The sequence below is a fragment of the Syngnathus acus genome, chromosome 24 (genome assembly GCF_901709675.1).
Source record: "Syngnathus acus chromosome 24, fSynAcu1.2, whole genome shotgun sequence".
Taxonomy (NCBI): Eukaryota; Metazoa; Chordata; class Actinopteri; order Syngnathiformes; family Syngnathidae; genus Syngnathus; species Syngnathus acus.
In genome coordinates, this window is record NC_051108.1 from 8,531,131 (window position 1) to 8,554,719 (window position 23,589).

The 23,589-nt window shown below is 49.2% G+C and overlaps 1 long non-coding RNA gene and 1 pseudogene across 1 annotated transcript; one reads left to right on the plus strand and one right to left on the minus strand.

Moving 5' to 3' along the window:
• Positions 1–9,208: 9,208 nt before the first annotated feature.
• LOC119118493 lies at positions 9,209–9,329 on the minus strand (annotated as a pseudogene).
• A 7,672-nt stretch (positions 9,330–17,001) lies between these two features.
• On the plus strand, positions 17,002–18,386 carry LOC119117952. Its single transcript, XR_005096630.1, has 3 exons — positions 17,002–17,023; positions 17,533–17,551; positions 17,653–18,386. It is a non-coding gene; the product is annotated as an uncharacterized LOC119117952 (long non-coding RNA).
• Positions 18,387–23,589: the final 5,203 nt, after the last annotated feature.

Sequence of the window (23,589 nt, forward strand, 5' to 3'; positions counted from 1 at the left end):
TGACGGCGCAAAGGCCGTTGGGACTTTGAAAATATTCGCCAAAGTTGGCGTGAGCTCCAGGGGGAGAGGCCGAATTATGGTGTGGAGCGCTATCTGCGCCTCACGGCAAAAGCCATTGCCAATCACCTGTTATCCAATTCACTCACTGCGTGTTCGTTTAATTTCTTCAGATTTAGGAAAATGCAAAGACACTGAAGCAGAAATTAGACTTACACAGGTTGGTTGAGTTCAATCATAATTCTTGTTAAGAAAGCTCTGTTTTCAGGAAAGTACAATACAGCGCTGGGCCCTTCAAGAGCAGAAAGTCTCCATTCAGAAAAGGCAACGTTCAAGGTTCTTTGGTCTGCTTATATTCAGTTGCTCATGCCGGTGTGGGGCGAGTTTGATGGGTGATGAGTCGTTGGGGTGGGGCGAGTTCGCAGTAGAGTTTGATTCCATGGGAGTGGGTGCTGGTATGGACGATTCGGTGTGTGTGTGGGGGCTGCCGTCTTCCATCCTGTCTTTCGGCCTTGGGGATCATCTTTGGCCGAGTCCTTGGCTGTCTCCTTCTGGCACCAGCTGGTTTTATCTCCAAGTGACCTTCCTGTAAACATTCTGCTCCATTCCTACACTGTCGCACCTCATCCATTCGTCATTCTTTCAATTTTGTCATTTTGTACGGAATTATGTGAGCTTTTGGCTGTGACATCATCAATTTATTAATGTTCCCTGACGATGCAAAGTTTGTTCTTTTGATACTCCATGTCTTTGCTTACATCATTACATTCTTAGTTTAATCATGCTTCCGCACGTATCTCTTCTTTGTTAAGCAAAATATTTCCCTCTGTGCAGAGCGTTCAGTAGTAATCGAAAAGCTGGCGTCTCACATTTAGGCGACATATGACGTTTAGTCAAAACACAAGATATAATCATATCAATAATACTGAACGGTCAAGACGACTCTGGCCGTGTCCATGATTTAGAGAACAAACATCAGGCATGCATTACACAGTTCCTTAAGGGTCATTAAGCTATTTAAGCAACATATCAAAAGACATTTATATTGCAGTGCACAGAAATACATATTGAATCGTGAAGTTGTAGCAACCTCTGTTATTATCTTATATCAAAGAATGTCTAGTTATGTCTGCTTTATTGGTTGACTCCATGAATATACTTGTCTGCTTATATACTTTATCCAAAGAGATGTGAGCGTATCTGTTATTGTGGCTAGGCGGGTTTTGTGTCTTTTGACCCTATTCCTTCAATGGCGATTCGGATCCGACAAGGGAACCGTCGCAATTCAGCAAGCCCGGCCTGTATTTAGCGAGGCGGCCGGTCCTCCGTCCTTGGATGTGAAACATTCGCCGATTTTCGCCCGGCCTGTGTTTAAGGAGGCGGCCGGTCCTCCACTGTTCCTTCCTTGGATATTCGCTGTGGCACTTAGAAAATATTCGCGCGCTGTGGCACTTAGAAAATATTCGAGCGCTGTGGCACTTAGAAATATTTTCGAGAGTTGTTGGACTTAGAAATATTTTCACTCTCTGTCTTGCACTTCCAGAGTGCTTTGCCTTTCGCCCCTAGTTCGGTGTCCGAGCAGGGAAACACTTGTTGGGGGCTAACTCAACGCTCGAGACACCAGCCTCCTGGTTCTTCTGCCAAAATGTTGTGTTCCCTACACTCGTTCTGACTATATTTTGCGATTTGGGGGTAAAGGTAATGAGTACACTAACTAGGGGGACCAACTCATTGTACTCTGGCGCACCTAAAGACCGAGGCTGGTACTGCACTTACCCCTGGTACCCCAACCCCTGGTACCTGAAGGGACTTTGAAAAATGTTGCCAAATTTCGGAGGGGGAGAGGCTGATTTCGGCTATTTGTGGCCGACCGCGGGAACCAGCCAGAGCGGACACTTTACGGCGCAAGAGCCGTTGGCACTTAGAAATATTTCGCCAGAGTTGGCGTGAGCTCCAGGGGAAGAGGCTGGTTTTCTGCTATTTGTGGCCGAGCGCAGGAACCAGCCAGAGCGGACACTTTACGGCGTAAGAGCCGTTGGCACTTAGAAATTTCTCGCCAGAGTTGGCGTGAGCTCCAGGGGAAGAGGCTGGTTTTCTGCTATTTGTGGCCGAGCGCAGGAACCGGCCAGAGCGGACACTTTACGGCGCAAGAGCCGTTGGCACTTAGAAATTTTTCGCCAGAGTTGCCGTGAGCTCCAGGGGAAGAGGCTGATTTTCTGCTATTTGTGGCCGAGCGCAGGAACCAGCCAGAGCGGACACTTTACGGCGCAAGAGCCGTTGGCACTTAGAAATTTTTCGCCAGAGTTGGCGTGAGCTCCAGGGGAAGAGGCTGGTTTTCTGCTATTTGTGGCCGAGCGCGGGAACCGGCCAGAGCGGACGCTTTACGGCGCAAGAGCCGTTGGCACTTAGAAATTTTTCGCCAGAGTTGGCGTGAGCTCCAGGGGAAGAGGCTGGTTTTCTGCTATTTGTGGCCGAGCGCAGGAACCGGCCAGAGCGGACACTTTACGGCGCAAGAGCCGTTGGCACTTTGAAAATATTCGCCAGTGTTGGCGTGAGCTCCAGGAGGAGAGGCTGGTTTTTCGCCATTTGCGGCCGACGATGGGAACCAGCCAAGGCGGACACTTTACGGCGCAAGAGCCGTTGGCACTTTGAAAATATTCGCCAAAGTTGGCGTGAGCTCCAGGAGGAGAGGCTGATTTTTCGCCATTTGCGGCTGACCGCGGGAACCGGCCAAAGCGGACACTTGACGGCGCAAGAGCCGTTGGCACTTTGAAAATATTCGCCAAAGTTGGCGTGAGTTCCAGGAGGAGAGGCTGATTTTTCGCCATTTGCGGCCGACAACGGGAACCAGCCAAGGCGGACACTTTACGGCGCAAGAGCCGTTGGCACTTTGAAAATATTCGCCAAAGTTGGCGCGAGCTCCAGGGGGAGAGGCCGGATTTTCGCCATTCGGAACCGACCGGGGAACCGTCGCCACTCGGACAGATTGCGTGTCAGCCCTCGGTGACACTTAGAAAATATTCGCTAAATTTGATCGGACCTCCAGGGCGGCCTTTTCGCCGTCGCTGTCCGACCGGGGAACCGTCGTAGCTCGGACAGTTCGTGTGCCAGCATCCGCTGGCACTTAGAAAAAATTTCAAAAATTAAAAAATACACCTTCTTCACCTACGTGCCGACTATATTTTGCGATTTGGGGGTAAAGTGGATGAGTACACTAACTACTATTTTTGCGATTAGGGGGTGAATTGGATGAGTACACTAACTAGGGGGACCAACTCAGATGTTACCCCTGGTACCTCAGCGCTCGCCCCTGGTACCTCAGCGCTTACCCCTGGTACCTCAGTGCTACCCCGGCTGCCGCGAGAGATGCCCGGCGAGGCTTCCAGGGCCTCGGCTACGCATTTTCGACGGCCCGCTGATCTTCCAGCGGAGCTCCAGCCGGAGCTCGGGGGGGCTCTCCGCCTAACTTTTGACGCCGGAGGAGGCTTCCAGGGACCCGGCTAAGCATTTTCGACGGCCCGCTGATCTTCCAGCGGAGCTCCAGCCGGTTCTCGGGGGGGCTCTGCGCCTAACTTTTTACGCCCGAGAAGGCTTCCAGGGACCCGGCTAAGCATTTTTACCGGATCATGGAGCTTTTAGCGGACCTCCGGCCGGTGCTCCTGGAGGTTATCCGCCTAACTTTTTTAGCCGACCGAGGCTTCCAGGGACCCGGCTAAGCATTTTTACCGGATCATGGAGCTTCCAGTGGAGCTCCAGCCGGTCCTCCTGGAGGCTATCCGCCTAACTTTTTTAGCTGGCCGAGGCTTCCAGGGACCAGGCTAAGCATTTTTACCGGATCATGGAGCTTTTAGCGGAGCTCCAGCCGGTGCTCCGGGGGGCCCTCCGCCTAACCTTTTTAGCCGGCCGAGGCTTCCAGGGACCCGGCTAAGCATTTTTAACGGATCATGGAGCTTTTAGCGGACCTCCAGCCGGTGCTCCTGGAGGTTATCCGCCTAACTTTTTTAGCCGGCCGAGGCTTCCAGGGACCCGGCTAAGCATTTTTAACGGCTCATGGAGCTTTTAGCGGAGCTCCAGCCGGTCCTCCTGGAGGCTCTCCGCCTAACTTTTTACGCCCGAGAAGGCTTCCAGGGACCCGGCTAAGCATTTTTAACGGATCATGGAGCTTTTAGCGGACCTCAAGCCGGTGCTCCGGGAGGCTATCCGCCTAGCTTTTTACGCCCGAGAAGGCTTCCAGGGACCCGGCTAAGCATTTTTACCGGATCATGGAGCTTTTAGCGGACCTCCAGCCGGTGCTCCGGGGGGCCCTCCGCCTAACTTTTTTAGCCGGCCGAGGCTTCCAGGGACGCGGCTAAGCATTTTTAACGGATCATGGAGCTTTTAGCGGAGCTCCAGCCGGTCCTCCGGGGGGCTCTGCGCCTAACTTTTTTAGCCGGCCGAGGCTTCCAGGGACCCGGCTAAGCATTTTTACCGGATCATGGAGCTTTTAGCGGAGCTCCAGCCGGTGCTCGGGGGGGCCCTCCGCCTAACTTTTTTAGCCGGCCGAGGCTTCCAGGGACCCGGCTAAGCATTTTTAACGGATCATGGAGCTTTTAGCGGACCTCCAGCCGGTGCTCCTGGAGGTTATCCGCCTAACTTTTTTAGCCGGCCGAGGCTTCCAGGGACCCGGCTAAGCATTTTTAACGGATCATGGAGCTTTTAGCGGAGCTCCAGCCGGTCCTCCTGGAGGCTCTCCGCCTAACTTTTTACGCCCGAGAAGGCTTCCAGGGACCCGGCTAAGCATTTTTAACGGATCATGGATCTTTTAGCGGACCTCAAGCCGGTGCTCCGGGAGGCTATCCGCCTAGCTTTTTACGCCCGAGAAGGCTTCCAGGGACCCGGCTAAGCATTTTTACCGGATCATGGAGCTTTTAGCGGACCTCCAGCCGGTGCTCCGGGGGGCCCTCCGCCTAACTTTTTTAGCCGGCCGAGGCTTCCAGGGACGCGGCTAAGCATTTTTAACGGATCATGGAGCTTTTAGCGGAGCTCCAGCCGGTCCTCCGGGGGGCTCTGCGCCTAACTTTTTTAGCCGGCCGAGGCTTCCAGGGACGCGGCTAAACATTTTCAACGGATCATGGAGCTTTTAGCGGACCTCCAGCCGGTGCTCGGGGGGGCTCTGCGCCTAACTTTTTTAGCCGGCCGAGGCTTCCAGGGACGCGGCTAAGCATTTTCAACGGAACATGGAGCTTTTAGCGGACCTCTAGCCGGTGCTCGGGGGGACTCCGCGCCTAACTTTTTTAGCCGGCCGAGGCTTCCAGGGACCCGGCTAAGCATTTTCAACGGAACATGGAGCTTTTAGCGGAGCTCCAGCCGGTGCTCGGGGGGGCTCTGCGCCTCACTTCTTTAGCCGGCCGAGGCTTCCAGGGACGCGGCTAAGCATTTTCAACGGATCATGGAGCTTCCAGTGGAGCTCCAGCCAGTGCTCGGGGGGGCTCTGCGCCTAACTTTTGTAGCCGGCCGAGGCTTCCAGGGACCCGGCTAAGCATTTTCAACGGATCATGGAGCTTCCAGTGGAGCTCCAGCCAGTGCTCGGGTGGGCTCTGCGCCTAACTTTTGTAGCCGGCCGAGGCTTCCAGGGACCCGGCTAAGCATTTTTAACGGATCATGGAGCTTTTAGCGGACCTCCAGCCGGTGCTCCGGGGGGCCCTCCGCCTAACTTTTTTAGCCGGCCGAGGCTTCCAGGGACACGGCTAAGCATTTTCAACGGAACATGGAGCTTTTAGCGGAGCTCCAGCCGGTGCTCGGGGGGGCCCTCTGCCTAACTTTTTACGCCCGAGAAGGCTTCCAGTGACTCGGCTAAGCATTTTTAACGGATCATGGAGCTTTTAGCGGAGCTCCAGCCGGTCCTCCGGGGGGCCCTCCGCCTAACTTTTTACGCCCGAGAAGGCTTCCAGGGACTCGGCTAAGCATTTTTAACAGATCATGGAGCTTCCAGCGGACTTCCAGCTGGTGCTCCGGGGGGCTCTCCGCCTAACCTTTACGCCCGAGGAGGCTTCCAGAGCCTCGGCTAAGCATTTTTAACAGATCATGGAGCTTCCAGCGGACTTCCAGCCGGTGCTCCGGGGGGGCTCTCCGCCTAACTTTTACGCCCGAGGAGGCTTCCAGAGCCTCGGCTAAGCATTTTTAACGGATCATGGAGCTTCCAGCAGACTTCCAGCCGGTGCTCCGGGGGGCTCTCCGCCTAACTTTTACGCCCGAGGATGCTTCCAGAGCCTCGGCTAAGCATTTTTAACAGATCATGGAGCTTCCAGGTGACTTCCAGCCGGTGCTCCTTGAGGCTCTCCGCCTAACCTTTACGCCCGAGGAGGCTTCCAGAGCCTCGGCTAAGCATTTTTAACAGATCATGGAGCTTCCAGGTGACTTCCAGCCGGTGCTCCTTGAGGCTCTCCGCCTAACCTTTACGCCCAAGGAGGCTTCCAGAGCCTCGGCTAAGCATAATAATGCTGATTATAGAGAAGAGAGAGTGGACTGTAAACTGCCGCCATGACGATTGAGGAGAACTCCCGTGGTGAATACAACGGCCGGCAGTCGATGAAACGTGTTTCTAGGAGAGGGCTGCAAGGCTCTTTCAACACCGTGACATCAGTACACCAACGTTCATTAATATGGAAACAGAGACCACCTCCCTTTGATTTTCCGGTGAGCTCCCCGCTGCGATCTGCACGCATTAGCCGAAACCCAGCTAACTCCACGGCGTGGTGGGGGGTGCGTCCGTCAAGCCACGTTTCAACGAAGCACAGCGCGGCAGATCTGCTCAAGTCCGTGTTCCTTGAAGTGAGGAGCAGGAGTGCTTGTGCAATTGAGGGGGGTGGTTATTGTTTTTTTTCCAAAAACAATATTTTTTGCCAAATTACAATGGACTGACGTGCCCGTTCAAATGGGTACCACCAGAAATTAAACTGCATTGATAAACGAGGGCTTAAATGTGATTGTCTGTCTGCACTCGGCATAATTTCTCTGTTTAGAATAGAATAGAATAGAATAGATCTTTATTGTCATTGTCACATGTACAACGAAATTTAAAAAGTGCCAACCGATCCGCGCATGCGATAAAAAAAATATAGAATAAATAGAATAAAAGAAAAAAAAACAAGCTAAAAACCCACGGAAGAACATACACAGACATAATCATTTACGTTTAGCTGCATTCAATGTGACTACCGCTGTAGGATAAAAACTGTTGGCGAATCTGCTAGTCCTCGACCTAATTAATCTGTAGCGTCTGCCTGATGGCAACAGTTCGAAAAGGGAGTGGCCAGGGTGGGAAGTGTCCTTCAGAATGTTCTGTTTTTTTTAGACAGCGGGTTCTGTGTAGGTCTTCCAGTGTGGGGAGAGGGCAGCCAATGATCTTCTGTGCTGTGTTGATGACCCCTTGGAGCTTTTTCCTCTGAGCAGCAGTGCAGCTGGAGTACCAAACACATATACAGTACGTTAAAGTGCTTTCTATGGAGCAGCGATAGAAGGACACCAGCAGTCTCCGTGTAATGCTGTGCCTCCTCAGCACCCTTAAAAAGTAGAGTCTATGTTGGGCCTTTTTAAGCAGCTCAGAGGTGTTCACGCCCCAGGTGAAGTCCTCCTCGATGTGGACTCCCAGGTAGCGGAAGGAGGACACCCTCTTCACACAGACCCCGTCGATGATGAGTGGTGGAATGTCCGTTTTATTTTTCCCCCTAAAATCAATGACCAGTTCTTGGGTTTTAGCCGTGTTTAGGAGCAGATTGTTCTCTCCGCACCACTCCGATAGCTGGACCACTTCGTCCCTGTAGGCAGACTCATCCCCCTTTGAGATGAGCCCCACCACGGTTGTGTCATCCGCAAATTTCACGATGGTGTTGCTGCGGTGGGCGGGGGTGCATGCATGTGTGTAGAGCGTGTAAAGCAGTGGGCTCAGTACGCAGCCCTGTGGGGAGCCGGTACCAAGACTGAGAGGTGTGGATGTATGACGGCCCACTTTCACCCTCTGGCTGCGACCCGTCAGGAAGCTCTTAATCCACCTGCACGTATTATGTGGAAGTCCCAGGCCCTCCAGTATGTCCACCAGTCTGTGGGGGAGGATGGTGTTAAAAGCAGAGCTAAAGTCCACGAAGAGCATCCGCACATAGCTCCCCGGCTGCTCCAGGTGGGACAGTGCAGCGTGGAGGGCTGTAGCTACTGCGTCCTCTGTGGATCTATTTGCCCTGTAGGCAAACTGGTGGGGGTCAAAACCTCTGAACAGGAGTGCTGTGATGTGACCCCGTACCAGCTTTTCAAAGCACTTCATGACCACCGGGGTGAGTGCGACTGGCCGGTAGTCATTGAGGCTGGTGATGTGGCGTTTCTTGGGCAGGGGGACTATAGTGGAGGATTTTAAACAGGATGGGACGGTGGACTCAGTAAGGGACTGGTTGAAAATCTTTGTGAAGACTCCAGCCAGCTGATCTGCGCAGTCCTTCAGGACACGCCCAGTGACGCCGTCAGGACCCGCAGCCTTCCTCGGGTTGATGGTCCGCAGCGTGCGCCTCACCTCGTGCTCCTTCACTGTGAGGGTGAAGCTGCTGCGGTCTGTGGGATGTGATGTGGCCCCTTCAGGTGGCTCGGACTCGAACCGGGCGAAGAAGGTATTGAGGACCTCTGCCAGTGAGGCGTCCCCCTCAGCAGCTCCGATGGTGGTTCTGTAGTTGGTGAGATGCTGGACTCCCTGCCACACCTGCTTGCTGTTGTTGCTGTCCAGGTGATCCTCAATCCTCTTCTTGTAGGCAAGCTGGGCCTCTCTGATGCCTCTCCTCAGGTTGGCTCTGGCTGTGCTGTAGAGAGCCCCGCCCTCAGACCTGAGGGACAGGGCGGTGTCCCTCTCCTCCAGCAGCCGAAGGACCTCCCGGGTCATCCAGGGCTTCTGGTTGGGGTATATCCGTATAAGTTTGTCCACTGTGACAGTGTCTGTGCAGTGCTTAATATAACACAGAACACTGTCTGTGAACACGTTCAAGTCCCGGTGTTCGAAGATGTCCCAGTTAGTCCTGTCGAAGCAGTCCTGCAACTGAACATGTTCACATATATGTCGGTATGAATTATGTGAACGTATGACTGTTGCACGGAGTATGATATAGGCAGCTATCCGTTGCAATATTGATATTTTCACAGAGAAAGGATACTCCGGTTTCGCAGAGCATAAAAAAAATTGACTTAGACTTAGACTTAGACAAACTTTATTGTCATTTTGTCAACACTAGGTGCTGAGATAGACTCTTGTTGTTCCTCCCCACGGAAATCTTTAGTAAAAGGCGAAAGATTTATTCGATCTGAAGAGAAACGAGTGATCTGAAAATCTGAGTCAAAACGGGCCACCCCACTGCTGGTCTCACCAAATTCACAGGCGGTCTCACACTCAAATTGCAGCAACCATTCCTTCTAATACAAACAATAGACGTTCATAGATTTACTATAATTAGAAGGACTCAACCTAAATAGAAGGTTTAAACGAGTATTTTGTGTTCATTAATGTCTCACTTACTTTAAACCTTGTTGGCGCACAGGATTGTAGGTACTGGATCGAACACTGACGGCGCTCGTTCTTTCAAGCAGCGTCACCTATCGATTGGGCGTCTATTTTGAGTATTGAAGGTAAAAACAGTTGTATGTCTTGGTACGTGTACTTTTGGTATGAGAGAACGGGAAATGATCCCATCTCTGTGTTTTATTTCAAAATGTGTAATTTCATTATTTTACTCAACACAAATCGGGAAACAAAATACGATCGTAATTTCTCAAATGATTTCTCAAATTTCAAAAATGCTCTATATCTCTCTTGTGTCGCAAATACCGTTTTTTCCCATGTATAATGCGCAAAATTTAACTAATTTATTGTCCTAAAATCTGGGGTGCGCATTATACATGGGTACAATTTTTTTTATTTTTTTTTTATTTTTTTGACACGTTAGCTATATAAAGAGCGAGAGTTCAGTTCTCTACCTAAATGCGTATTACAGGTAATATTTTATTACACAACACTTTGCCTTGTTCCTTTCTTCTCTGCTGTTCACTTCAAACACGCTCCATACGAACACAATGCTCTCGTATCAGACGCTTGCTCGAGCACCTGCTCGTTTGCTGTCACAATGTATGCTACACAAATCCGAAACATTTCTTCGCTATCGAGTTTACTAGCGCATGCGCAGTGATACTGACCGGCAGAATAACAACCGGTTGTTCCCAAAGATTATCTTTTTTCTGAAATAATTTTACGTTTACGGACTTAAGTAACCCGGCCGGGTCATACCAAAGACTATAAAAATGGGACCCATTGCCTCCCTGCTTGGCACTCAGCATTAAGGGTTGGAATTGGGGGGTTAGATCACCAAATGATTCCCGAGCGCGGCGCCGCTGCTGCTCACTGCTCCCCTCTCCCCCAGGGGATGGATCAAAATCACACGGGGATGGGTCAAATGCAGAGGACAAATTTCACCACACCCAGATTTGTGTGTGACGATCATTGGGACTTTAAAAAAGAAAAAAGAAAAAGAAAAAAAAAAGTCAAAATTTGGGTGCGTATTATACATGGGTACAGGCTTTTTTCCAGCATTGACATGCCATTTTTAGGGTGCGTATTATACATGGGGGCGCATTATACATGGAAAAAAACGGTAATTGAGGCTTTTGACGTTGCTGGCATGGTTTGGAGTGTAATTCACCTCCATTGCGATGGTGGCGTTTGATATTTGACATTTGAATATAAATCTGTCATTTTACTTTAGGAAGTAAAAGTTGTTTTCTAGAAATCCATACTTTTGATGTATGAGGAACAACAATCAGGCGCATTCTTCAAAAAGACCGACCTACAGCCGACAAAAAGGTTTTGATACGTTCATATCATGTAACGAGTCAGGAACGTGGTAATTACATATTATTTTGCATTGACTAATTTGGTTAATACAGTTTAGCAAGCAAATGCACAGTTCCAGAGTACAGTTAATAACATGCTCAAAAGCGTTCAGTGTGTCACAGCACCGCAGACCTAAACTCCATGTGCGTACTACAGAGCGTGATTTTTGTTTTAATCAGAAAGACCAGGGGAGAGCGCGAATGCAGTCCACCACTGTTGTGTTTATACGGAGTAGAGATGAACGCTAATGCAACTTCTTTTTTCAGCAACTTTTTATTTTCTCCCCACTCGTGTCTCACATAGCAGTACAATGCCCCTGGCGCACTACAGAGCCCCCAACTGTCAACATTATGCGAGACCTCCAATAACACACTATATAATATTATAGTTTCAACATACGGTAATACCACATCTCCCTTTTTCCAGAGATCATAGGGCAGACTGCCTTTGTCTCGTCAGACCTTAGAGGATTATTCTGCCTATTGTGTAGAAAGGTCTGTTCCTAACCTTTGCCAAGGTCTTTCAGGGCACCCTGATGGCCTGAGTGACTCTTTTGGGTTGTGTCGCTCTTGTATGCATGTCCTGCAGTTCAGTATTATTTCGTTCACTTGCTGGCTGTGTCCTGGCCACCACACAGATTGACGTGCACGTGCTTTACATTTCACGACACCTAAGTGTCCTTCGTGTAATTTGAATAGCACGTCGTTCCTCATTGCAGAAGGTATTACCAGTCGTGTGTCCTTTAGCAGTAAGCCATCTTTCACTGTTAATGTAGCTCGCTCCAGCCAGTAGTTTTTCAGCGCTGTTTTGCATGTGCTGGCCATCCTTCCATGCACATGGTCATGACACGCGAGCAGACACTGTCGGCTTTCAACTGCTCTTTCAGGTTTTCTGTATATGATGAGCTGACAGGTAGACTCTCAGTGACACAGACCACAAATATGTTTGTGCTCTCCATCAGCTCCTGGTCATCAGTTTACAGGTGCACGTGAAAGTGTGTCTGCTGTCCAAAGCGACTTTCCTGGTACGTGCACGATGGAGTATGAGTAGCGCATCAGCCTCATACTGAAACCCTGGATTCTCTGTGGCAAAAGATCCAGTGCTTGGGCTCCGAGCAGGCTGAGAAGGGGTTTATGGTCGGTCTCCAGGCAAAACTCCTTTCCGATGAGGAAATCCCGAAACCGTTCACAGGCCAATGTGAGGCCCATGTGAGGCCCATGTGAGGCCCAGAGCCTCCTTCTCCACCTGTGCGTATCGTTGCTCAGTTGGAGTGAGTGACCGTGATGTGTAAACCACAGGCTTCCATCCTTCCCCCCATTTCTGGAGAATTACACCCCCCAAACTATACGATGATGCATCAGCAAATACTTTGGTGTCTCTGCCCAGGTCATACATAGCCAGCACCGGAGGAGAAGACAGAGCTTTCTTTAGGTCTTCAAACGCTGCTGCCTGGTCCACGTCCCAGACCCAGCAGTTTTTCTTTGAGAAGAGGTCACGGAGCGGTTTATCTTTTTCAGCTAGCTGAGGAATAAACCTTCCCAGCTGGTTGACCATGCCGAGAAAACTCCTTAATTCACTAGCATTTGTGGTCTCTGTCATGTCTGTGATGGCCTCTGTCTTTCTTGGGTCAGGGCGGATGCCTGCGGCTGTGATGATATGGCCCAGGAAGACTACTTCGCTCTTGGAGATTTCACACTTGTCCACATTCAGTGTGATGCCTGCTTTTTCTAGTCTTTGTAGCACGGCATTAAGTCGAGTGTCATGCTCTTCCTGGTCCCGCCCCCACACCAACAGATCATCGATGTGACAAACCACACTGTTTGAGCCCCTCTGTGATCTCCGCCATCCTGCACTGGAAATGTTCGGGCGCAGAAGCGATGCCAAATGGAAGTCGGTTAAAGTGGAACCGTCCGAAGGGCGTTATGAATGTAGTGTACTTGGCTGACTCCTCCGTTAATGGAATCTGCCAAAAGCCCAAGTTGGCATCCAACTTGCTGAACAGTTTTGCTCCAGTAAGCGTTCCCAGGTTTTGTTCCACAGATGGGAGAATGTATTTTCCACGGTACATATACACATTCAAGCCGGTTAAATCCACACACAACCGCACCTTTCTTTTGTCCTTTTTGGGCACGACCACCATGCCGGCACACCAATCAGTTGGCTCCTCCACCCGGCTGATGACGCCCAGAGCTTCCATGCGGTGGAGCTCTCTCTTGACTTCACCCACCAGAGGTAGTGGAATCCTCCTGGGTTTTTTTACTGAATATGGCACGGCACCTGGCTTGAGCTTTATGGTGTATGGTTGTTGTAGCTTACCCAGACCGCTGCGCAACTTGGGGTAACTTGCCTTGATGGTCTCCATGTCTATGCTGTCGACTCGGATAAGCAAGCCAAGGGCTTTAATGGCTGGCAACCCAAGCAATGGCGTGCTCAGGTTTTGAACAACATAAACACAACCTTCTCCATGGTCTGCTTGGCTCCTTTCCTCAGCTGCAGTCTGGTGAACCCTGACACGTCCAGTGGAATCCGTCCTGGACCCAACAAGGGTTTTTCTGGCTTTTTGAGAACAGGCTGCTTTGTGTTGGAAAATATGTTTTTAAACTCAGTCTGTGATACAGCAGTAACATCCGCACCGGTATCGAGTTTGAAGGTGACATTTCTATCTATTATGGTTATATCAGCAGTCCATGTATGGCTATCTGATGTCACTGAGCCCAGAAAGAAGCTTACCCTCCTCTTCCTCTATACCGTGCACAGCTTTACCTGCACGACACAGACGCTGGTAGTGACCTTTTTTACCACACGTGTGGCACTTGGCATCGTTGGCAGGGCACTCGTGCTTAGAGTGAGGTGCGACACCACATTTGTAGCACTGGTTTATGTTGCTGAGTGGCTTAGCTCCATTACTTTTGAACTTATTGAATCTTGGCTTTTCTTTTTGCTTTCGGCCTTTACATACTCTGTCTACAGAGCAAACATCCATCTGCTTTACACCACTGGCGTCACTCCTCAGTGTGTTTTGCTGCTTTTTAATCTCCTCAGATTGTCTAGCCATGTTATAGCCTTTTCAAGATTCAAATCTCGCTCCATTTGCATGCGTTCTGAGAGCCGTGTGTCAGCCAGTCCAACCACTATCCAGTCCCTGATTAGCTCATCATGCAATGTCCCATAATTACAGTGTTCAGCTAATGCATACAGAGTGGTGATAAATGCATCAACAGTCTCATTTGTTTCCTGTTTTCGCATATTAAAGCGTGCTCGTTCATAAACAATGTTCTTTTTCACTATAAAGAACGAGTGGAAACCATCTCTCACTTTAATGTAGTCACGCTGGTCTGCTTCAGTGACCTTCAAGCCTCTCAAAACGACATCTGCTTCGTCTCCCATACAGTATATCAAGGTATTCACCTGATTTTCTTCGGAGCTTGCTGTTAAGTTGCTTGCCTGACGGAATCTCTCATAACTCCTTATCCATTTTGTCCACTCGTGCGGCTTGGAAAAATCAAAGGGCTCCGGTGGTTGAATGCTAAACGTAGCGCTGGCTGTGTTAGCCATCACTCCGCTCGTCTTCTCCGTCACTCATTTGTCTTCCTCACACGTCTCGTCCTTTCCCTCCGCGGTGGACGTTTCTTCATGTGGGTTACTGTTTCACAGTACACCATGTTGTGTTTATACGGAGTAGAGATGAAGGCTTCTTTATTCAGCAACTTTTTATTTCCTCCCCACTCGTGTCTCAATAGCAGTACAATACCCTGGTGCACCACAGCGCCCCAACTGTCAATAATTATGCGAGACCTCCAATAACACACTATATAATAGGGGTCTCAAACTCCAGTCCTCGGGGGCCGCATTCCTACATGTTTTCCAAGTTTCCCTCGTGAAACACACCTGATTCAAATGATCAGTTCATCCTCACGTTCTGCAGGAGCCTGATAATTGAATCAGGTGTGTTTAACGAGGGAAACTGTAGGAATGCGGCCCCCGAGGACTGGAGTTTGAGACCCCTGCTATATAATATAGTTTCAACATACGATAATACCACAGCAGGGATGAGAATCTTCCGCGGATCCGCGGATTTCCGTGTTTTCTTCCATCGGAGGTATCATTTTTGTGAATCTTGTAGATCCGTTGAGAAAATAGTTTTTATATGGGGGGGCTGGCAGCAGTATTGCGACAACAACTGAATTATTTTCGGCAGCATTTTGGCGCTACTTTCGTCACATCATTTGCCTACTCATTTGCCTGATTAGCAAAAGTTTTAGCCAGCATGGCGAAGGTTTTAGAGAAAAAAGATGAGGATGGTGCCAGGGAAATAAAAGTCGAACAGGATCAGGAACTGCTTCAGATGGGCATGGCTCGAGAGCAGCGTCATTTTACAACTCGGAACACAAAGACGCTCTTAAAGCAATGCGACAGTTAGCGCCCGGCGCGCTGCGGTTGCACGATCGGACTATAATAAGCTCCCTGTGCACTTAGGTCCACTTGAATATTGGAAAGTACATCAGGAGTTTAAAAATATTTTCTAAATTTCAGTGACGGCTCTGTCACAATAATGCAACCAGCGCGGTGCAGTTGCGCGGTCGGCGACGCGCTACTGTTGCGCGTTCGGCGGTGCGCTGCAGTTGCGCGATCGGACAAAAATGCGCAAATGAAAAAATGCTTAAAAAAGTCTTGGAACGGATTAAAAATGTTCCATTATTTGTAATGGGAAAAATTTATTCGGAATTCGACCGATTCGCTTCTCAAACCGCCTTCTGGAACGGATTGTGGTCGAAAACCGAGGCTTGACTGTATTATATTCACCTTGGCAGCCCACCAAGCAGGAATATTTTTTTTAACAAAACTGTTGAAATCGAGTGATGAAATGAATGGTTTTGGGGTTGCTATACTGCCAAAATGCAGGAGTTTCCAGGGAGCTTTTCCCCCTGAGCCCCCTCTGGGCCGTTGCCCCTGGCCCCCTGCGGCCCCATGTGGTAGTTGGGGGCTGCCTTTTGCCGATGGGCACAACTGTAGTGTCCCTGCTAATGCAAACTTCCTGTGTTGCAGAGAAGAACCAGCGGACACACATAGTCATTGCCTGTCTTTTTGTACCTTTAATCAGGATTCTGCTATTGGCTGTAATGAAGATTTGGCACACAAATCGTTTGTATATTCCTGAATTGTAAAAGCAGTGCTTTCAGGCCTCCTCATTTTAACATTGTTTTAGTGATCAACACACCAAAACATCTGCAACAGAGAAAACTTGGCATTTTTTCTTTTGGTTTTTGTTGAACTGAAAACTGACATTGGAGGGGTCTGCAATCCATCTCGGGCCATGGTAAAGGGGCTGATCGGAAACCAGTTTGTGGGGACAAGGACCGGGTGGATGAACTCAATCTGTTCTTCAACAGATTTGATTCCGCCTCCCTCTCGCCTCTTCACCTCGCTCCGCACCTCATTCTGCCACCTTCGACACTCCAGCCCCCCCGCCAGCTCACCAACCCCCTCTCACCCCCCCCCCCCCCCCCGAAGTCACTCTTCTGTCTCCACTCCATCACCCCGGTCTTCCGACATCCCCCTCTCCTTTACAGATCTCCAGGTGAGGAGTCACCTCAAGATCGAGGCAGGGAAGACCCCGGGCCCAGACGGCATCTGGCCAAGACTGCTCAGGGACTGTGCGGACCAGCTGAGTGGTGTGGTCAGGTACCTGTTCAACCTGAGCCTGAACAAGGTCCCAGGACTGTGGAAGACCTCCTGCGTGGTCCCTGTACCGAAGGTGCCGCGCCCCAAGGAGCCTAACCACTTCAGGTCTATTGCCTTGACTTCCCACCTGATGAAGACTATGGAGAAGATCATCCTGGGTCACCTGCGTTTATTAGTGGGAGCGCAGCTGGACCCCCTGCAGTTTGCTTACCGGCCTGGTGTTGTGGTGGACGATGCAGTGATTTATTTACTGCACAGAACACTGCTTCACCTGGAGGACTATAGAGGCTTTGCAGTCACGTGATTTTATCACGTGATTTTGTGTTATGCCGCCATCTTGGCGGTCAACCGGTCAGCTCGTTCCTACGTGTTCGTACAGATTCAGTTTGATTTCTGCGCTACATTTTCACCGATTTCATCCGAATTATGGCTGATTTGCTATCCAATGAAGTTGGGCATTTGGATGAAGAATCCAAGAAACGTTACAGAGAGAAGTTGAACCTTGTTGGCACAACGGATCCGTACCTTTTACCGAGAAGCATGCTAAAATCACCTGAGCATTTTGCAACAGCCGACCTGCCTGATCTCTCATATCCAGATATTTATAATTACCTCGTCGATTCACCATCTCCGTACACTGGAAAGGACCTTAAGGCATACAAGAGTCTGGATGCCTACAAGTATTTTACAGCAGGTTTTGTGCATGATGGGCTGATATGGCAGATTCCAAACAGAATCGATTTCTTCTCATGACCAAGGTAAGGAAAATATCATTGAAATCTGAGAAATTAATTCCTACAATAAAACATTACATAATTTCCAACTATTCAATATAGAGCTTATGCAACAATTTCTACAAAAATACTTTTTAGAATTCATGCTTGATAATTCCTTTTGGTCTCTTGCTCAAAATGAACCAGGTTTAAATTTTCAAGCTAATTTAATGAATGATTCATGAGAAAATTTACCAAATGCCAGGTAAAATATGCATAAATGGACAGTAAGAGGTCTAGCCTTGTATATTATATCCAAATTAGGGACTGATAATAATATAAGGTATGTCATATTATCTGTTTCAGGTAAAACACTCTCAACGGATGAATGATCCTCCCCTCAGACCTTGGGTAGCAATAGCGAAAGATGGTCAGATCCTGTGCTGCCACTGTACCTGCATGGCTGGATTGGGTGAAACATGTTCACATTCAGCAGCATCCCTGTTCGCCCTGGAGACATTAATACGTATGAAGACGGCCACTTCATGCACATCACTACCTTGTCAGTGGCTGAAACCATCACCATCGCACATAGAATATGCTGAAGGATGCAATATCGATTTTGCCCGTCCAGCCCAGAAACGAAAGTCAGAAGTTTCAACTCCTGAGGAAAGTGCTGCGAGAAAACTGCTGAATGTTCCTCCACCAACTGAAGAGCAGAAAGCTGCCTTTTACAAGGCTTTGTCTGAATGCGGTGGAAGACCAGCAATTTTGAGCATTGTCCCTGACTATGCTGACAACTTTGTGCCAAGGGCAGTGAAGCGAAAGCTTCCTGTACCTCTCTCACAGCTGTACGATTCTGGCAATATGAAACTCAGCCCAGATGAACTTGGACTAAAATGCCGGTCAGAGCTGGAAAAGTTGCATTCCATTACCAGAGAGCAGGTTTGTATTTTTTTCGCACTTAGTCATTAATATATATATCATAAATAATTTATTGTTCTCCAACCTGTTACAAATAATCTAATCATAGTGAAAACAATTTTTATTAAAATGTTTTTCAGATATCTGCGGTTGAAGAAGAGTCCAGGGGCCAAGCAACATCACATCTTCACCAGCTTTTCACAAGGGACAGACTGGGAAATATTGACAAGTGCTGCTGCTGCTGCCAATGCCCTCTCGCGGTCTCTCTTGCGCTGCTTGAGATTTTGTCTTCTCTCAAAGATCTTCAATGAACATTTGAGTTTTCGTTTGTGAGGTGACTCGGTATGCTCAAATATACTTGGCACATAGTCTGGGGATAGTGGATCTTCGCTTTTTGCACCTGAAACAATTAAACAATCACATTATTCATAATGACTACCATAAATAATTAAGCACGTTGTTGAAGGGGATATACCCAGTTCAGTTTGTTTCGTAATGGCATTTCATAACTTGACATATTAAAAAACTCAATAGAGTGAAATCATTCAGTAAACTCTACCTGTCTGTTCAAGTTGCTACCATTTTTATTTTTTGTTTATTTTTGCATGATGCCTCATCTGATTGGCTTGAAAACTTAACCAATAAAAATTTTAACCTTGTGCCAATGGCTTGAAAACTTTATCAATGTAGATTTTACCTTGTGCCAAATGAAGTAACAAAAAGCCTCTTGTTCAAAAATGCTTCATTTAAAAAAAATTGTTTCACAAGGTTCATAATAATTTCTTTTGAAATTTCCTAATGCATTCACTCATGAGAATTAATTGTTCAATTCCAATATGATTTTCAAGCCAATCAGATGAAGCATCATGAAAAAATAAACAAAAAATAAAAACGGAGGGGGGGGGGTGAACTGAAGAAATCATCCCATTCCCTGCCTTGCTGCTCTTGCTGCCTTTCTAAAAATGCACCCAGCATTTTCAACAATCATATTTGTATCATCCCATATTGTATTATTTCACATTTTGTGAAACAAATCAGGGGTGAATAGTTTACATACCTGATATGAAGTGCTCATTGCATATCCTTGTGTAAATCGTAGGTTTCCATCGTTCACGACGAATCGCCGCGATCCATTTATCGCGTTTTTGGATGTTTGCCGGAAATCTATAGAAGGTTTATCGCCTCGTCTATTGCTACATCCAACAGCACAGCAGGTTTCCGGCATTTTCAAGCTCAAATAGCAGCAGATGTAACAAGAAAGCGTGTGTGAGTCGTTGACCGGCACTGAAATGTTGACCGGCAAGATGGCCGCCAAGCTAATGTGCGCGGCTGATGACGTCAGCTGCAAAGCCTCTATAGGAGCACTGGGAGGATCATGTTCTTCGATTTCTCCAGCGCTTTTAACACCATCCAGCCGTCACTGCTTAGGGCGAAGATAAAGAAGCCGGGTGTGGACCAGCGCCTGGCTGCATGGACAACGGACTTCCTCACCGACCGGCCGCAGTACGTGAGGTTACATCGTTGTGAGTCCGACGTGGTGCGCTGCAGCACTGGTGTTCCCCAGGGTACGGTGCTCTCTCCTTTCCTTTTCACCCTGTTCACTTCAGACTTTACCCATGACACCGCTCACTGCCACATCCAGAAGTTCTCCGACGACACGGCCATTGTTGGAAATGTCTCGTAGGGGAACGATCTGTAATATCGATTGGTCATCAAGGACTTTGTCAGCTAGTGTGAGCTCAACCAGCTTCAGCTGAACACCAGCAAGACAAAGGAGTTGATTGTGAGCTTCGGGAGGACAGCACCCATCTTCACTCCGGTGAACATCCAGGGATCGGGCATTGAGGTAGTGGAGAACTACAAATTTCTGGGTGTTCCCCTTAACAACAAACTGGACTGGACTGATCACACCCACGCCCTGTACAAAAAGGGCCAGAGTCGCCTCCACCTGCTGAGGAGACTGAGGTCCTTCGGTGTGTGCAGGGCTCTCCTCCGGACCTTCTATGACTCTGTGGTGGCCTCGGCCATCATCTACGCTGTGGTCTGCTGGGGTGGGGGCAGTACTGACTGGGACAGGGGGAGACTGAATAAGATGGTCAGAAGAGCGAGCTCTGTTCTGGGCTGTCCCCTGGACTCCATTGAGGTTGTGGGTGAGAGGAGGACGTTGATTAAGCTTAAATCCATCATGGACAACACCTCTCACCCCCTCCATGAGATTGTGCGGTCCCTGAACAGCTCCTTTAGCGGCAGACTTTTGCACCCTCGGTGTAGGAAGGAACGGTTCCGCAGGTCCTTCATTCCCTCTGCTGTCAGACTTTACAACATGCATGCCACCTGATAAAAATGAATGTGTTTCGCCTCTACTAGCAGCACTTGTGTTTATCCTTGTCTGTTATTGACCCTTTTTGTAATTCTGGCACTTGTTTTATTCTTGCACTCGTATTATTCTTGCACTCATATGCGCTGCTGTGACAAGTGAATTTCCCCGCTGTGGGATGAATAAAGTTCAATCAATCAAGAGTTGGTTCAGACTGAAGTAAAGTTTTTGATTTCTAAAGCATGACACATTAAATTGACTATGACGGGACTCGAACGCTCAATCGTCTGATCCGAAGTCAGACGCCTTATCCATGAGGCCACATCGCCATGTGAAAGACTCAATTTTTTAAGAGTGGCCTTGATAAGACTAAGAATTCAACGGCTCCCAACAAGCAGGGACGCCCAATGTGGGGCTTGAACCCACGACCTTGAGATTAAGAACCTCATGCTCTACTAACTGAGCTAACCAGGCTTCTCCTATTGAGAATTGTTTCATTATTTCACTTTTTTTAATGGGTTTGTTTCACGAAAACCAGCAGCCACGTTTTAAATCTAGCCTCTGAAACACATTCGTTGATAAGACTAAACATTTAAAGGTTCCCAACAAGTGGCAGCTGTCCAATGTTGTCTCTAGTTGCAAACCCCAGCCCAAGTTGGAAACCCTAATTGGAAACCCTTGCCCCAGTTGGAATTCCTAGTTTGAAACCCTACCCGGAGTTGGAACCCTAGTTGGAAACCCTAGCCCTAGTTGGAAACGCTGGCCCTAGTGTGTAATAGAGAAAGCATTTTTTCTTTTGGTTTTTGTCACTTTGTTGCACTGAAAACGGAGATTGGGGGGGGAGTCAGCACAACAAAAAAAGAAATCAGAAACCAAAACCCTTTCTGACAGTATACAAGAGTTGGTTCAGACTGAAATAAAGTCATTGATTTCATATGAATTATATTAAATTGACCATGAAGGGACTTGAACCCTCAAGCTTCTTCTTCTTCTTTCGTGTAACGTCAGATGTCCAACTCGGTGTCGCGTAGCCATGCCCGCATCTCTGGTCCTAGGTCGAAGAGGCTGGCTTCCGAAGGTGGTCAATATAAAGGGCAGATGTTGATTATATGGTCGGCGGTCTGCTCAGGGTCACCACACTCGCATGCCGCACTGTCCGCCAAGCCCCACGTCTTCATTGATGACCCAAAGCGACCGACCCCAGTCCGTAGGCGGTTCAGCGTGGTCCATTGCCGGCGTGGTAGGTCGTCTCCTCCGATGGCGCCATCTCCTGGGTCCCAAATGTAGCGGTGGACTCGGGAGGGTCCGGCCGACTCCCACTCCTGCTTCCAAGCTGCTGCCAACCATGCATCTCTGGAGATGTCCACAGAGATGGAGTTGAGCATCTCTTGTGCTGCCTTGTTGTAAGGGTGGCGGGACTTGAGTCTGCTTGGAGGTGCTGGTGTTATTGTGGTGTTGTGCAAGATGTGCCAGTCATATTTCTGTGCCTTCCTGGCGAGGGCGAGGGTGGCAGCCTCCCGTCGGAGGCCGGCCGGTGCTATTCCCGCGAGGACCGGCAAGAGGGACACAGGAGTAGGTTTCAAGCATCCAGTTATTATCCGGAGGGAGGTATTAATAGCCACGTCGACCTTTCTCGCATGCGGGCTTCTGCTCCAGACTGGGCTGCAGTATTCTGCTGCAGAGAAGACCAGGGCTTGGGTGGATATTCGCAGCGTCTTAGCGGAGGCTCCCCAGGTTGTTCCAGCGAGGCGGCGGATCAGCGCGGCTCTGGATGTCACCTTGGCCTTGACTTCTTCCAGGTGTTGTTTGAAGGATAATGTCCGATCCAGACGCACTCCAGGGTACTTCGGGGCTTGCTGGACCTCCAGACATTTGTTGTCAACGCGCACCTCAAGTTCCCTCCTGGCTTCTCTGGTGCTAAGGTGGTATGCCGCTGCGACTGTCTTTCCGACGCTGAGCTGTAGACGCCACCTCCGAAGGTACGCTACCAGTGTGCCCATGTCTTCATTAAGACCCTCTTCCATCGCCTTCCACGTTGGTCGGCTCAGCATGATGGCAAGGTCGTCTGCGTAGCCATACTTTCTCGATGCTGTATCAGGTAGGTCGTGGATGTAAACATTGAACAGCATCGGCGAGAGGACAGACCCCCTCTTCTGAGCCTACTGCACTGGCCACTGCTGGTCTGGAGGATGAAGCTGCGGTTGGAAATTGTCTCCATGATGAACTTCACCATGTGCCGGTCTGGTATTGTCCTCAGCAGCTTCAGGTGGAGTCCCCGGTGCCACACGGTGTCATATGCAGCCGTCAGATCCAGGTACACTACCCCAGCTTTCTCACTGTCCTGGAAGCTGTCCTCGATGTCCTGACAGAGTAGTGTTACCTGGTCTGCTGTTGATCTTCCATGACGGAAACCAGCTTGTTCCCGTGGGAGCTGTGAGTCCACCACTGGCTCGATGCGGCTATGGATCATCTTCTCCAAGATCTTAAATGGGACACAGAGCAGCGAGATTGGTCTGTATGACTTAGGATCTTCTGCAGGTTTATTTGGCTTCGGCAGAGCTATGACAGAGGCACGGCGCCAAGTCTTTGGGAGCTTTAATCTCCGGTAGCATGATGTAAAGAAAGCACAGAGCCAACCAGATGTTGTTGTGCTCTGGTGGATGACAAACTCTGGGTGGATGTTGTCACGGCCAGGGGATTTGCCTGGCTTGAGCTTGCTCAAGGCCTCACTGAGTTCCTCTGCTGTGAATTCTCCCGAGAGGTTGGAATCGACACTGGCCGCTCCCGAGAGGCCAGACACCTCACACGATATCAGTCGGGCAAAAACTTTGTCAGCATCCGGGAAGCGGCCGTTCTTCAGGAGATGGGATGCAATGGCATTTGCTGTGACTGGGCAGCTGTGGGGTGTTGTATTTCTGCCTGTGAGCTGGTTGATGGTCTGCCACGCCTTGCGACTAGAATGGGTGAAGTCGATTGATTCGACGACTTCTGTCCATCTAGCCCTACGGGTGATATCCAGCTTCTGGAGCAGTGCTGCTGCAGTCATGTCCACCTCTTCTCTG